We start from the raw sequence: 14181 nt of genomic DNA on the forward strand, positions 1-14181 counted from the left end.
CCCAGTTTTCAGTGTAGCCATTATGGTGCTGTGGAGTTCGTGTAAAACAGACTCCCAGACCATATACTCTTATGGCTACCCTGCACTTAAAATGTCTAAGGTATTGCTTAGACACTGTAGGTGCACAGAGCTCATGCACTGGTGCCCTCACCTATGGTATAGTGCACCCTGCCTTAGGGCTGTAAGGCCTGCTAGAGGGGTGACTTATCTATACCTGCATAGGCAGTGAGAGGCTGGCATGGCACCCTGAGGGGAGTGCCATGTCAACTTACTCATTTTGTTCTCACCAGCACACACAAGCTGGCAAGCAGTGTGTCTGTGCTGAGTGAGGGGTCTCCAGGGTGGCATAAGACATGCTGCAGCCCTTAAAGACCTTCCTTGGCATCAGGGCCCTTGGTACCAGGGGTACCATTTACAAGGGACTTATCTGGATGCCAGGGTGTGCCAATTGTGGATACAAAAGTGCAGGTTTAGGGAAAGAACACTGGTGCTGGGGCCTGGTTAGCAGGCCTCAGCACACTTTCAATTCAAAACATAGCATCAGCAAAGGCAAAAAGTCAGGGGGTAACCATGCCAAGGAGGCATTTCCTTACAGCGGCCTTTTCAAGACCCTGTGCCTCATGCCATTCTCACAACAGATGTATCAATGATTGGGTGTGGAGCACACCTTAACAATCGCAATATACAAGGACAATGGGACAGTCAACAGAAACAACTACACTTAAATCACTTAGAGCTGCTAGCAGTCTTCCTAGCACTAAAAGCATTTCAACCTCTTCTAGCTCACAAACACATTCTCATCAAAACTGACAATATGACAACAATGTACCACCTAAACAAACAAGGGGGACACACACATCACAACTATGCCTCAGCACAAAAGATTTGGCATTGGGTAATTCACAACATTCGCCTAATTGTGCAGTATATTCCAGGCATTCACAATCAATTAGCGGACAATCTCAGTCTAGATCACCAGCAAACTCACGAGAGGGGAAATACATCCCCAGATACTACAAGAATACTTTCACCAGTGGGGGACACCAGACATAGATCTGTTCGCCACAAAAGAAAACGCAAAATGCCAAAACTTCGCGTCCAGGTACCCACATCCTCAGTCCAAGGGCAATGCTCTATGGATCAATTGGTCAGGGATATTTGCTTACACTTCCCCCCCCCCCCCCCCCCCCCCCCCCCAACTAATTCCTTTTCTAGTCAACAAACTGGGTCAAAACAAACTCAAACTAATACAGCACTGACGTGGGCACGCCAACCGTTGTACACCACACTGTTGGACCTCTCTGTAGTACCTCACATCAAACTCCCAAACAGACCAGATCTGTTAACACAACACAAACAACAGATCAGGCACCCCAATCCAGCAACGCTCAACCTAGCAATCTGGCTCCTGAAGTCTTAGAGTTTGGCTATCTAAATCTTCCAAATGAGTGTATGGAAGTCATTAAACAGGCCAGAAAACCTACCACCAGGCATTGTTATGCTAATAAATGGAAAAGGTTTGTTTTCTACTGCCAAGCAAACAGTCACACCATTAGATGCCTCCATACAAGACATTGTGGGTTATTTACTACACCTACAAAAAGCAAATCTCGCTTTTTCTTCCATCAAAATTCATCTCACTGCAATCTCTGCTTACTTGCAGATTAAACACAAAATCACTATTTAGAATACCAGTTATTAAAGCCTTTATGGAAGGACTAAAAAGTTTTATACCTCCAAGAACCCCATCAGTACCCTCGTGGAACCTTAATATTGTACTTACACGACTCATGGGTCCACCTTTTGGAACCATGCATTCTTGCCAAATCCAATTCTTAACTTGGAAGGTAGAATTTCTAGTAGCCATCACTTCACTACGAAGAGTTAGTGAAATACAAGCGTTCACTATCGAAGAACCCTTTATACAAGTACACAAACATAAAATAGTTCCCCGCACAAATCCAAATTTTTTGCCAAAAGTCATTTCACTGTTTCATTTAAACCAAACTGTGGAGCTCCCAGTCTTCTTCCCACAGCCAGACTCAGTAGCAGAAAGAGCACTGCATACATTAGACATAAAAAGAGCACTAATGTACTATATAGACAGAACAAAACCATTTCGTAAAACTAAGCAATTGTTCGTCGCTTTCCAAAAACCTCATGCTGGTAACCCTATATCCAAACAGGGCATAGCCAGATGGATAGTCAAATGCATACAAACTTGTTACCTAAAAGCTAAAAGAGAGCTACTCATTACACCAAAGGCACACTCCACTAGGAAGAAAGGAGCAACAATGGCCTTTCTAGGTAACATACCAATGACAATGATTTGTAACGCAGCCACTTGGTTTACATCTCATATGTTTACCAAACACTACTGTGTAGATATGTTAGCAACACAACAAACCACAGTACAACAGGCTGTACTGAGAACATTATTTCAAACAACTTCAACTCCTACAGGTTGACCACCGCTTTTGGGAGGATTACTGCTTTGTAGTCTGTGCACAGCATGTGTATCTGCCGCTACGCAAGCCATCGAACGGAAAATGTCAATTACACAGTGTACATCTGTTCGTGGCATGTTCTGCTGCAGATTCACATGCGCCCTCCCACCTCCCCGGGAGCCTGTAGCCATTTAAGTTGCAATTAGAAATTGTATATATGTAAATAAACATTCCTTTAGCACATACTATGTACATATATATCTACTCCATTGCATGGACATCTTTACTATTCTCATTCCACCACTCCTACCTCACTCTATGCGGGAAAACAATCTAAGATGGAGTCGATGCCCATGCGCAGTGCAGCCAAAAGGGAGGAGTCACTCGGTCTCGTGACTCAAAAAGACTTCTTCGAAGAAAAACAACTTGTAACACTCCGAGCCCAACACTAGATGGTAGGATAATGCACAGCATGTGAATCTGCAGCGTCTCATGCCACGAACAGATGTACACTGGGTAAGTGACATTTTATATATATATATATATATATATATATATATATATATATATATATATATATATATATATATATATATATATATATATATATATATATATATTCCATTTGCATGGACATCTCTTTACTTTATACTCTATCACTCCTACCTTACCCTCTGCGGGAAAACAATCTAACATGGAGTTGATGTCCATGCGCAATGGAGCCGAAGAGGAGTCACCACTCGATCCTGTGACTCGAAAACACTTCTTCGAAGAAAAACAACTTGTAACACTCCGAGCCCAACACTAGATGGCAGACGTATGCACAGCAGATGTACACTGGGTAAGTGACATTTTCCATATATCTGTATGTTCGATGGCATGTGTAGCTGCAGATACACATGCTATGCATAGCTCTTCTGACATCTAGTGTTGCATAGCTCTTCCGACATCTAGTGTTGGGCTCGGAGTGTTACAAGTTGTTTTTCTTCGAAGAAGTGTTTTCGAGTCACGGGATCGAGTGACTCCTCTCAGTTTCAGTGCGCATGGGCATAGACTCCATTGTTAGATTGTTTCCTTTCTGCGGCCGGGTTCAGGTGTGTTTCCCCTCGCTCTGAGATTTTGATTCGGAAAGCCTCAGAAAACCTTCTTATTCGTCAGTATTGTTTTGATCACGTTTCCCATCTAGCATCGAACCGGTAGTACCATCGGAACCTTTATTTTGCCCTTTGAGGAGCGTGCGCCCAACTCTGGCCTGTTCGGGCCTACCGCGTTGAAAGCCTGATAGATCGGACTCCATTCCGATTCTGCCCTCGGTGCTGTGCGAAATACCCCTATACAGACCAACACTTGGTTTGTAATTTGTGCCTTTCTCCAGACCATCGGGAGGAACATTGTGAGGACTGTTGATCATTTGGATCAAAGAGGACCCTGAGAGATCGCAGAGCCCGAAGACTCGAAATGGCGTCGAAAAGCAGCGAACATCTCGACGTCATGGAGGAAGAGCAGGCGCAGATAGCAGTCTCCATCTGAGACACAGACTCCGAACAGGGATCTGAAGGTGACAGACCCATCACAGCTGGCCAGCATGTGAGTACGTCTGCCCCTACACCCCTGCAGAACAAACATTCAAAGGCCGTGGGTACACTACTGCCGGAAGGCCATGGGTACGGCCCGAAAAAAGACTGCTGGCGACCGTCGCTGAAAAAGGCTCTCCTCCGTCCACCTCTGAGTTGAGCAAATCCATTAAAAGCACCACTTCAGACTCCAGTAAAAGACCCCATTCCTCTGAGTCAAAAATTCGGCAATCGCCTTAGAGCCAAGAAAACAGACTATTTTTTAGGGACCGAAAAAGATACACACCTCGGAGCCGAACAAATCCTCATATACAGAGGAACAAGGATTTTCCAAAAAATTTAAAACCGATTGCAAAGCCAATCATGGAATCTCATAAGACTTCTGAAGAAGAGACTGAGATTGAACCAATATTACAGGTTATGTATGAGAGACAGTCCAGAATCCATATTCATAAGGAAACCAGAAGAATCATCACTGCATCTCCTTTAAAAACCAAAATAAAGCTAGCTTACCAAGTGGAATTAGACTCTGTGCAACCACCAGCAAAGGTGCAAAAACAAAAGGAGAAGCCACTACCTCTCCATACAGCTCCTCCTCAATCTCCACAGTTCTTTCTCACCTCGGAAAAGCCCACCACCACTGCCTTCTCCAACACATTCTTTATACTCACATGGAGATACAGCATACCCATGGAACCTCTATGACCCTGATCCCATCCCGGACAATGATCCAGACATTTATCCATCAAAACCATCCTCCAGAAGACACCACTGCATACACCCAAGTAATATCTAGGGCAGCAGCTTATCATGGAGTAGCCATGCATTCTGAGCCATTAGAAGATGTATTTTTATGTAATACACTGTCTTCTACTCATTCCAGATACCAGTGTCTCCCAATGTTACCAGGAATGGTTAAACATGCAGACCAAATTTTTAATGAACCTGTCAAACCTAGGATCATCACTCCTAGAATTGATGAAAAGTATAAGCCTGCCCCTACTGACCCAGATTACGTCACTCATCAGGTCCCTCCAGACTCAGTAGTAGTTAGTGCGGCAAAGAAAAGGGCAAACAGACAGTCATCAGGAGACGCACCGCCTCCTGATAAGGAGAGTAGAAAATTTCATGTAGCTGGGAAAAGAGTTGCCACACAAGCAACAAATCAGTGGAGAATTGCAAATTCCCAGGCACTTCTAGCTAGGTATGACAGGGCCCATTGGGACGAAATGCAAGATCTTATACAGCATCTTCCAAAGAAGCATCAAAAAAGAGCACAACAAGTGGAGGAAGAGGAACAAGCTAGCAGTAATCAAAAAAGATCTGCCCTCAATGCTGCTGATACAGCTGCAAGGAGTGTAAATACTGCCATCACAATTAGAAGACCTGCATGGCTACGCTCCTCTGGTTTTAAATCAGAAATTCAACAGGCAGTACTTAATATGCCTTTTGACAAGAAGCACCTCTTTGGCCCAGAAGTAAACACCACTATTGAGAAACTGAGGAAGGACTCACATACTGCGAAAGCAAAGGGTGCTTTATACACCACCCCGTATAGAGGCTCCTTTCGCCACAGTTTAGAGGAGGTTTTAAGCCACAATCCTCAGATGCTTCCACCTCCCAAACAAAGCAGGGACAACAAACCCCATATCAGAGGTTGGTTTGGAGGATCCTATAGAGGACAATATTTCAGGAACAGAGGTAAATTCCAAACCTAAGCAGACCACAAAACAACCTAAACAGTGACTTCCTTCCCTCCCTCCCTTCTCCTCCGCATATCTCCTGTGGGAGGAAGACTACAGCAATTCCACTCTCATTGGCAAAGTATCACCACAGAGAATTGGTGTAGGAAGTTGGCTCTGTATATACTATTTCAAAGTAAGAAATTGAAATAGTGTGCAAAGAGTCCAAGGGTTCCCCTTAGAGGTAAGATAGTGGCAAAAGTAGATAATTCTAATGCTCTATTTTGTGGTAGTGTGGTCGAGCAGTAGGCTTATCAGAGGGTATTGTTAAGCATTTGTTGTACACACAAAGGCAATAAATGAGGAACACACACTCAAAGACTTACTCCAGGCCAATAGGTTTTTATATTGAAAAATATATTTTCTTAGTTTATTTTAAGAACCACAGGTTCAAGATTTACATTTAAACACTTTAAATGTAAGGTACTTCACTTAGATACTTTAGGAAATTTGAATGAAAACAATAACATGTACAGTCTTGGTAAAAATGGCAATAAGCTATTTTCAAAGTGGACACTGCAAAAATCAACAGTTCACAGGGGAGGTAAGTAAAGGTTAGATTGGGAGGTAAGTAAAACACTTACAAGTCCCAAAGTTGGGGCAAAGGCGGCCCATCGTTGGGGGTTCAAGGCAACCCCAAAGTTACCACACCAGCAGGTCAGGGCCGGTCAGGTGCAGAGGTCAAAGAGGTGCCCAAAACACATAGGCTTCAATGGAGAACAGGGGTGCCCCAGTTCCAATCTGCCAGCAGGTAAGACTAAACATGAGGGCTTTACAACAGTCCCTCTCACAACAATGGTCACAGGCACACGGTCAACTTCAAGATCTAGTGTTTATGGACCTCCAAACACATATGTCCCTTCAATAGTGGAATAGCCAGGATGGCCAAAAGATTGGCTTTGGAGAGCCAGCTCCTAGCCATAGAAAGGGAAAGACAAGAGATGGGTTTAGCTCCCATCAATGGTAGCAGCAACTTAAATAGGGTCAGAGAGAATACTGACATGCTAAAAAACCCCAAAGGGATTGTAACAAAATATGAAGAAGGTGATGACATCACTAAATGGTTCACCAAATGGTTCACAGCTTTTGAGAGTGCTTGTGCAACCAGAAAAGTAAACAAATCTCACTGGGGTGCACTCCTTTGGAAAGTGTAGGGATAGACTCCTCACACTCTCTGGAAAAGATGCAGAATCCTATGACCTCATGAAGGCTACCCTGATTGAGGGCTTTGGATTCTCAACTGAGGAGTACAGGATTAGGTTCGGGGGGGGGGGGGGGCTCAAAAATCCTTGAGCCAGACCTGGGTTGATTTTGTTGACTTTTTTCAGTCCTAACACTGGATGGTTGGATTAATGGCAGTGGTGTAAATGATTATGAAGGGCTGTATAATTTGTTTATGAAGGAACTCCTTTTAAGTAATTGTTTCAATGATAAACTGCATCAGCATCTGGTAGACCCAGGTCCGATTTCTCCCCTAGAATTGGGAAAGAAGGCAGACCACTGGGTCAAGACAAGGGTGACCAAGACTTCCACAGGGGGTTACCAAAAGAAAGGGGTCACAAAGACTCCCCAGGGGAAGAGTGTTGAGACATCCAAGGGAAAAAATGAAGTCTTCTACAGGACCCAGGAGGGTGGGTCCAAAGCCGCTTCACAATCCTCATTTTGGTACAAGGGTAAAAACTTTGATCCCAAGAAGGCCTGGTGTCGTAGCTGTAATCGGCAGCGACACCAAACTGGAGACAAGGCCTGTCCCAAAAAAGGTTCCACTTCTACTCCAGTTAGCACTGGAATAGCCACTCTCCAGGTGGGATCAACAGTGTGCCCAGAGCAAATCAGGGGCCTCACTGAAGCTACATTAGTCTCTGAGGGTGGGGTGGATCTAGCCACACTAGCTGCCTGGCCGCCTAACATGCAAAAATACAGGCAGCAACTCTTTATTGCCAACTTCCTACAGTAGTGTTAAGCATTTGTTGTACACACACAGGCAATAAATGAGGAACACACACTCAAACACGTACTCCAGGCCAATAGGTTTTTATAAAAAAATACCACAGGTTCAAGATTTGAAGTAAATACATAAAATGCAAGGTACTCCACACAGGTAAGTTAGGAACTTTGAATTAGAGCAATAACATATACAGTCTTTGTTAAAATGGCAATAAGCTATTTTAAAAGTTGACACAGTGCAAAAATCAACAGTTCCTGGGGGAGGTAGGTAAAGGTTAGATTGGGAGGTAAGTAAAACACTTACAAGTCTCAGTTCTGGGGCATAGGCAACCCACCGTTGGGGGTTCAAGGCAACCCCAAAGTTACCACACCAGCAGCTCAGGGCCGGTCAGGTGCAGAGGTCAGAGGTGCCCAAATCACATAGGCACCTATGGAGAACAGGGATGCTCCGGTTCCAGTCTGCCAGCAGGTAAGTACCCGCGTCCTCGCGGGGGCAGAGCTGGGGGGTTTTGTAGAGCACTGGGCGGGGGGACACAAGTAGGCACACAAAACACACCTTCAGCGGCACAGGGGAGGCTGGGTGCAGTGTGCAAAGCAGGCGTCGGGTTTCAGATAGGAAACAATGGAGGGACCCGGGGGTCACTCTAGCGGTGCAGGCAGGCACAGGGGGTGCTTCTCGGGGCAGCCACCACCTGGGCTAGGCAGAGGGTCGCCTGAGGGGGTCACTCCTGCGCTGAGGTTCGGTTCCTTCAGGTCCTGGGGGGCCCCGGGTCCATTGTTACAGGCAGTGGCGGTCAGGGGGAGCCTCTTGATTCTCTCTGCAGGCGCCGCTGTGGGGACTCAGGGGGGTCGTCTCTGGCCACTCACGGGCTCGCATTCCCCAGGGAAGTCATCCCTGTGGTGGTTGTTCTGTGGCTCTCGAGCCAGGGGCGTTGGGTGCAGAGTGTGAACTCACGCTTCCGGTGGGAAACGTGCAGTCTTTGAAAGTTGCTTCTTTGTTGCAAAGAAGTAGCTGGTTTTGAGCAGGGCCGCTGCTCACGGGAGTTTCTTGGTCCTTTAGTCCAGGGCAGTCCTCTGAGGCTTCAGAGGTCGCTGGTCCCTGTCGGATGCGTTGCTGGTTGCAGGTTTTCGAAGTTGGAGACAGGCCGGTAGGGCTGGGGCCAAAGCAGTTGTCGTCTTCCTCCTTCTCTGCAGGCTTGTAGGTCAGCAGTCCTTCTTGTTTCTTCAGGTTGCAGGAATCTGATTTCCTGGGTTCAGGGTCGCCCCTAAATACTCAATTTAGGGGTGTGTTTAGGTCTGGGGGGCAGTAGCCAATGGCTACTGTCCTTGAGGGTGGCTACACCCTCCTTGTGCCTCCTCCCTGAGGGGAGGGGGGGGCACATCACCTCCAAAATCAAGATGGAGGATTTCTAAAGACAGGGGTTACCTCACCTCAGCTCAGGACACCTTGGGGGCTGTCCTGACTGGTGGGTGACTCCTCCTTGTTTTTCTCATTATCTCCCCTGGACTTGCCGCCAAAAGTGGGGGCTTTGACAAGGGGGCGGGCATCTTCACTAGCTGGAGTGCCCTGGGGCATTGTAACGCGAAGCCTGAGCTTTTGAGGCCCACTGCTAGGTGTTACAGTTCCTGCAGGGGGGAGGTGTGAAGCACCTCCACCCAGAGCAGGCTTTGTTTCTGGCCTCAGAAGGCACAAAGTCCCTCACCCCAGGGAGTCAGAAACTCATCTCTCAGCAGCAGGCTGGCACAGACCAGTCAGTCCTGCACTGAAGGATTGGGTAAAATACAGGGGGCATCTCTAAGATGCCCTCTGTGTGCATTTTTTTCAATAAATCCAACACTGGCATCAGTGTAGGTTTATTATTCTGAGAGGTTTGATTCCAAACTTCCCAGTATTCAGTGTAGCCATTATGGAGCTGTGGAGTTGGTTTGTGACAAACTCCCAGACCATATACTTAATATGGCCACATTGTACTTACAATGTCTAAGAATAGACTTAGACACTGTAGGGGCATATTGCTCATGCAACTATGCCCTCACCTGTGGGATAGTGCACCCTGCCTTAGGGCTGCAAGGCCTGCTAGAGGGGTGACTTACCTATGCCACAGGCAGTATTTTGTATGCATGGCATCCTGAGGGGGGTGCCATGTCGATTTCGCCTTTTTCTACCCACCAACACGCACAATCTGCAAAGGTAGTGTGCATGTGTTAGGTGAGGGGTCCCTAAAGGGTGGCACAACACATGCTACAGCCCTTAGAGACCTTCCCTGGTCACAGGGCCCTTGGTACCACTGGTACCTTTTACAAGGGACTTATCTGTGTGCCAGAGGTGTGCCAATTGTGGAAACAATGGTACATTTTTAGTGAAAGAACACTGGTGCTGGGGCCTGGTTAGCAGGGTCCCAGCACACCTCTGTCAAGTCAGCATCAATATCAGGCAAAACATGGGGGGTAACTGCAACAGGAAGCCACTTTCCTACACAAGGACAATGCTCTCTGGATCAATTGGTCATGGATATTTGCTTACGCTTTTCGCCTTCTCCCACTCTTTCCCTTTCTGGTCAGCAAACTACAACAAACTTCACTCACTGTGATACTCATAGCACCAACATGGGCACGCCATCACTGGTGTACAATACTTCTAGATCTCTCTGTAGTACCACATTACAAACTCTCAAACAGACCAGATCTGTTAACAAAGAACAAAGGTCAAATCAGGCATCCAAACCCCAATGCACTCAATCTAACGATTTGGCTCCTGAAGTCCTAGAATTTGGTTATCTGAAGCTTCAACCAGAATGAATGGAAGTAATTAAACAAGCAAGTAAAAATACTACTAGACAATGCTACGCAAACAAGAGGAAAAAGATTTGTTTTCTATTGCCAATCTAAAAACATCGATCCACTTACAGCATCTATACAACATATTGTATGCTATTTAATTCATTTGCAGAAATCAAATTTGGCTTTTTCATCCATCAAAATACACCTAACTGCAATATCTGCATACTTCTCTATTCAGAGTTCCTGTGATTAAAGCTTTCATGCGCATTATTCCACCTACAACACCACCTGTTCTATCGTGGAATTTAAATACAGTACTTACCAGACTCATGGGACCACCTTTTGAACCCATGCACTCTTGTCAAATACAATTTCTAACATGGAAAGTTGCCTTCCTTGTAGCTATTACCTCTTTAAGAACAGTTAGTGAGATACAAGCGTTCACTCTTGAGGAACCTTCTTTCCAAGTACACAAACATAAAGTTGTACTTAGAACAAATCCAAAATTTCTACCAAAAGTAGTATCTCCTTTTCACATCAACCAAACAGTGGCATTGCCAGTCTTCTTTCCACAGCCAGACTCTGTGGCAGAAAGAGCTCTTCATACCCTAGATCTCAAAAGAGGTCTTATGTACTATATAGATAGAATTAAAGATTTTAGAAAAACAAAACAACTTTTTGTTGCGTTCCAAGAACCACATAAAGGCATTCCTATATCAAAACAATGTTTAGCAGGATGGATTGAAAGCAAAGACACCACCTGATCACTCCTAAAGCACATTCTACAAGAAAGAAGGGTGCATCAATGGCATTTTTAGGGAACATACCAATAGTTGAGATACGTAAAGCAGCCACATGGTCAACTCCCCATACATTTCCAAAACAGTATTGTATTGCTGTTTTCTCACAGCAACAAGCCACTGTAGGCCAGGCTGTCTTAACCCCTTTGCTGCCAGGCCTTTTCCCCCCTCCTGTGGCGAGCCTTTTTTTGGCTATTTGGGGCAGTTCGCGCTTAGGCCCTCATAACTTTTTGTTCACATAAGCTACCCACGCCAAATTTGTGTCCTTTTTTTCCAACATCCTAGGGATTCTAGAGGTACCCAGACTTTGTTGGTTCCCCAGAAGGAGGCCAAGAAATTAGCCAAAATACAGTGACAATTTCGTTTTTTTTTTTTTTTTTTTAACTGGAAAAAGGGGCTGCAGAAGAAGGCTTGTGGTTTTTTCCCTGAAAATGGAATGAACAAAGGGTTTGCGGTGCTAAAATAACCAGCTTCCCAGCTTTCAGGAACAGGCAGACTTGAATCAGAAAACCCAATTTTTCAACACAATTTTTGCATTTTACAGGGACATACCCCATTTTTACGATTTTTTGTGCTTTCAGCCTCCTTCCAGTCAGTGACAGAAATGGGCATGAAACCAATGCTGGATCCCAGAAACCGCAACATTTCTGAAAAGTAGACAAAATTCTGAATTCAGCAAGGGGTAATTTGTGTAGATCCTACAAGGGTTTCCTACAGAAAATAACAACTGAAAAAGAAAAATATTGAAACTGAGGTGAAAAAAACATCAATTTTTCTCTACGTTTTACTCTGTAACTTTTTCCTGCAATGTCAGATGTTCGAAAGCAATATACCGTTATGTCTGCTGGACTCCTCTGGTTGCGGGGATATATAGGGCTTGTATGTTCATCAAGAACCCTAGGTACCCAGAGCCAATAAATGAGCTGCACCCTGCAGTGCGTTTTCATTCTATACCGGGTATACAGCAATTCATTTGCTGAAATATAAAGAGTGAAAAATAGCTATCAAGAAAACCTTTGTATTTCCAAAAAGGGCACAAGATAAGGTGTTGAGGAGCAGTGGTTATTTGCACATCTCTGAATTCCGGGGTGACCATACTAGCATGTGAATTACAGGGCATTTCTCAAATAGATGTCTTTTTTACACACACTCTTATATTTGGAAAGAAAAAATGTAGAGAAAGACAAGGGGCAATAACACTTGTTTTGCTAATCTATGTTCCCCCAAGTCTCCCGATAAAAATGATACCTCACTTGTGTGGGTAGGCCTAGCGCCCGCGACAGGAAACGCCCCAAAACGCAACGTGGACACATCACATTTTTTGAAAGAAAACAGAGGTGTTTTTTGCAAAGTGCCTACCTGTAGATTTTGGCCTCTAGCTCAGCCGGCACCTAGGGAAACCTACCAAACCTGTGCGTTTTTGAAAACTAGAGACCTAGGGGAATCGAAGATGGGGTGACTTGTGGGGCTCTGACCAGGTTCTGGTACCCAGAATCCTTTGCAAACCTCAAAATTTGGCTAAAATAAAACACATTTTCCTCACATTTCGGTGACAGAAAGTTCTGGAATCTGAGAGGAGCCACAAATTTCCTTCCACCCAGCGTTCCCCCAAGTCTCCCGATAAAAATAACACCTCACTTGTGTGGGTAGGCCTAGCGCCCGCGACAGCAAAATGCCCCAAAACGCAACGTGGACACATCAAATTTTTTCATAGAAAACAGTGCCTACCTGTGGATTTTGGCCTCTAGCTCAGCCGGCCTCAGGGGGGGGCAGAAATGGCCTAAAATAAATTTGTCCCCTAACCCCCCTCCCTGGGAGCGACCCTTGCCTACGGGGTCGCTCCCCCTGCGTGACATTGGCGCCAAAAACAAAAAAAATCCCCGGTGCCTAGTGGTTTCTGCCCCCAAGGAAGGCAGAAATGGTCTAAATACAATATGCCCCTCCAGGGGAGCGACCCTTGCCTAAGGGGTCGCTCCCCATCTCTAAAAAAAAAAAAAAAAAAAAAAAAAAAAAAATTGGCCCTAGCGCCTAGAAGTTTCTGCCCCCCGGGGGCAGATCGGCCTAATTAAAATAGGCTGATGTGCCCCCATGGAGGGCAGAAATGGCCTAAAATAAATTTTGCCTAAGGGGTCGCTCCCCTTACGTGAAAAACAAACACTCATTCCACTCATGATGCTTTTTGAAAATCCACCAGTGTCAGCTGTGCAGCCACTGAGCAAACCATCTTGTACTACCTGAGGAAGGCGGAAGCTGAAACGTTGTAGTAGAAATATATTTTTGTTCTTTAATGAGATCATCTGTTTGAGTCACTTCTTTCTTGGATATTACATTTTCTTGTGGCTCTTTGTATCCTTTGGGATCCAGATTTTTGCCCTGGCTGGCTGTTGTTTTCTTGTGATCCTGCATCTTCCAGTGTATTGTTTTAATGTATTTACATTTCACTTCTTTGGGCTTGTAATTAGCAATAGTAGTGAAAAGAGATATGCACCATGTACCTTTCAGTCCTTTGAGTCTGTGGGGATTATAGAATACTTGTATTGTTCAATTAAAATATACTTCATTATTGTTTGTTATTGATAATATTAATCTGATGTAATTTGAGCTATAATTCGATTTTCAAGCTTGTTTATTTATTTTAAATAATGATTTTGAATATTGGTTCCTGAGCTAATAGGTTAAAATGGATTGCCTTTTTTTTTTTTTTTTAACCAAGCTTCTATTAGAGGCATACAGTGATTTTTCCATAAAGTATCAATCACAAATAGGTTGAGTAGAAAGAACACTATGTTGGTCAGCCTGATCCCGATTAAATCCTATGTTACGAACATTTCTTAAAATAGATATCCAGTTTGAGGGAAAATATAGAACTGAACACCTGGCCACTAAGTTC

General features: G+C 44.7%; 1 protein-coding gene across 5 annotated transcripts in view; it reads left to right on the forward strand.

Moving 5' to 3' along the window:
- Positions 1-14181, forward strand: part of RNF44 (ring finger protein 44) — a 186633-nt gene that overhangs the window by 138012 nt on the left and 34440 nt on the right. The gene's annotated exons all lie outside the window — the stretch shown is intronic.

Source organism: Pleurodeles waltl, chromosome 7 (genome assembly GCF_031143425.1).
Source record: "Pleurodeles waltl isolate 20211129_DDA chromosome 7, aPleWal1.hap1.20221129, whole genome shotgun sequence".
Classification (NCBI taxonomy): Eukaryota; Metazoa; Chordata; class Amphibia; order Caudata; family Salamandridae; genus Pleurodeles; species Pleurodeles waltl.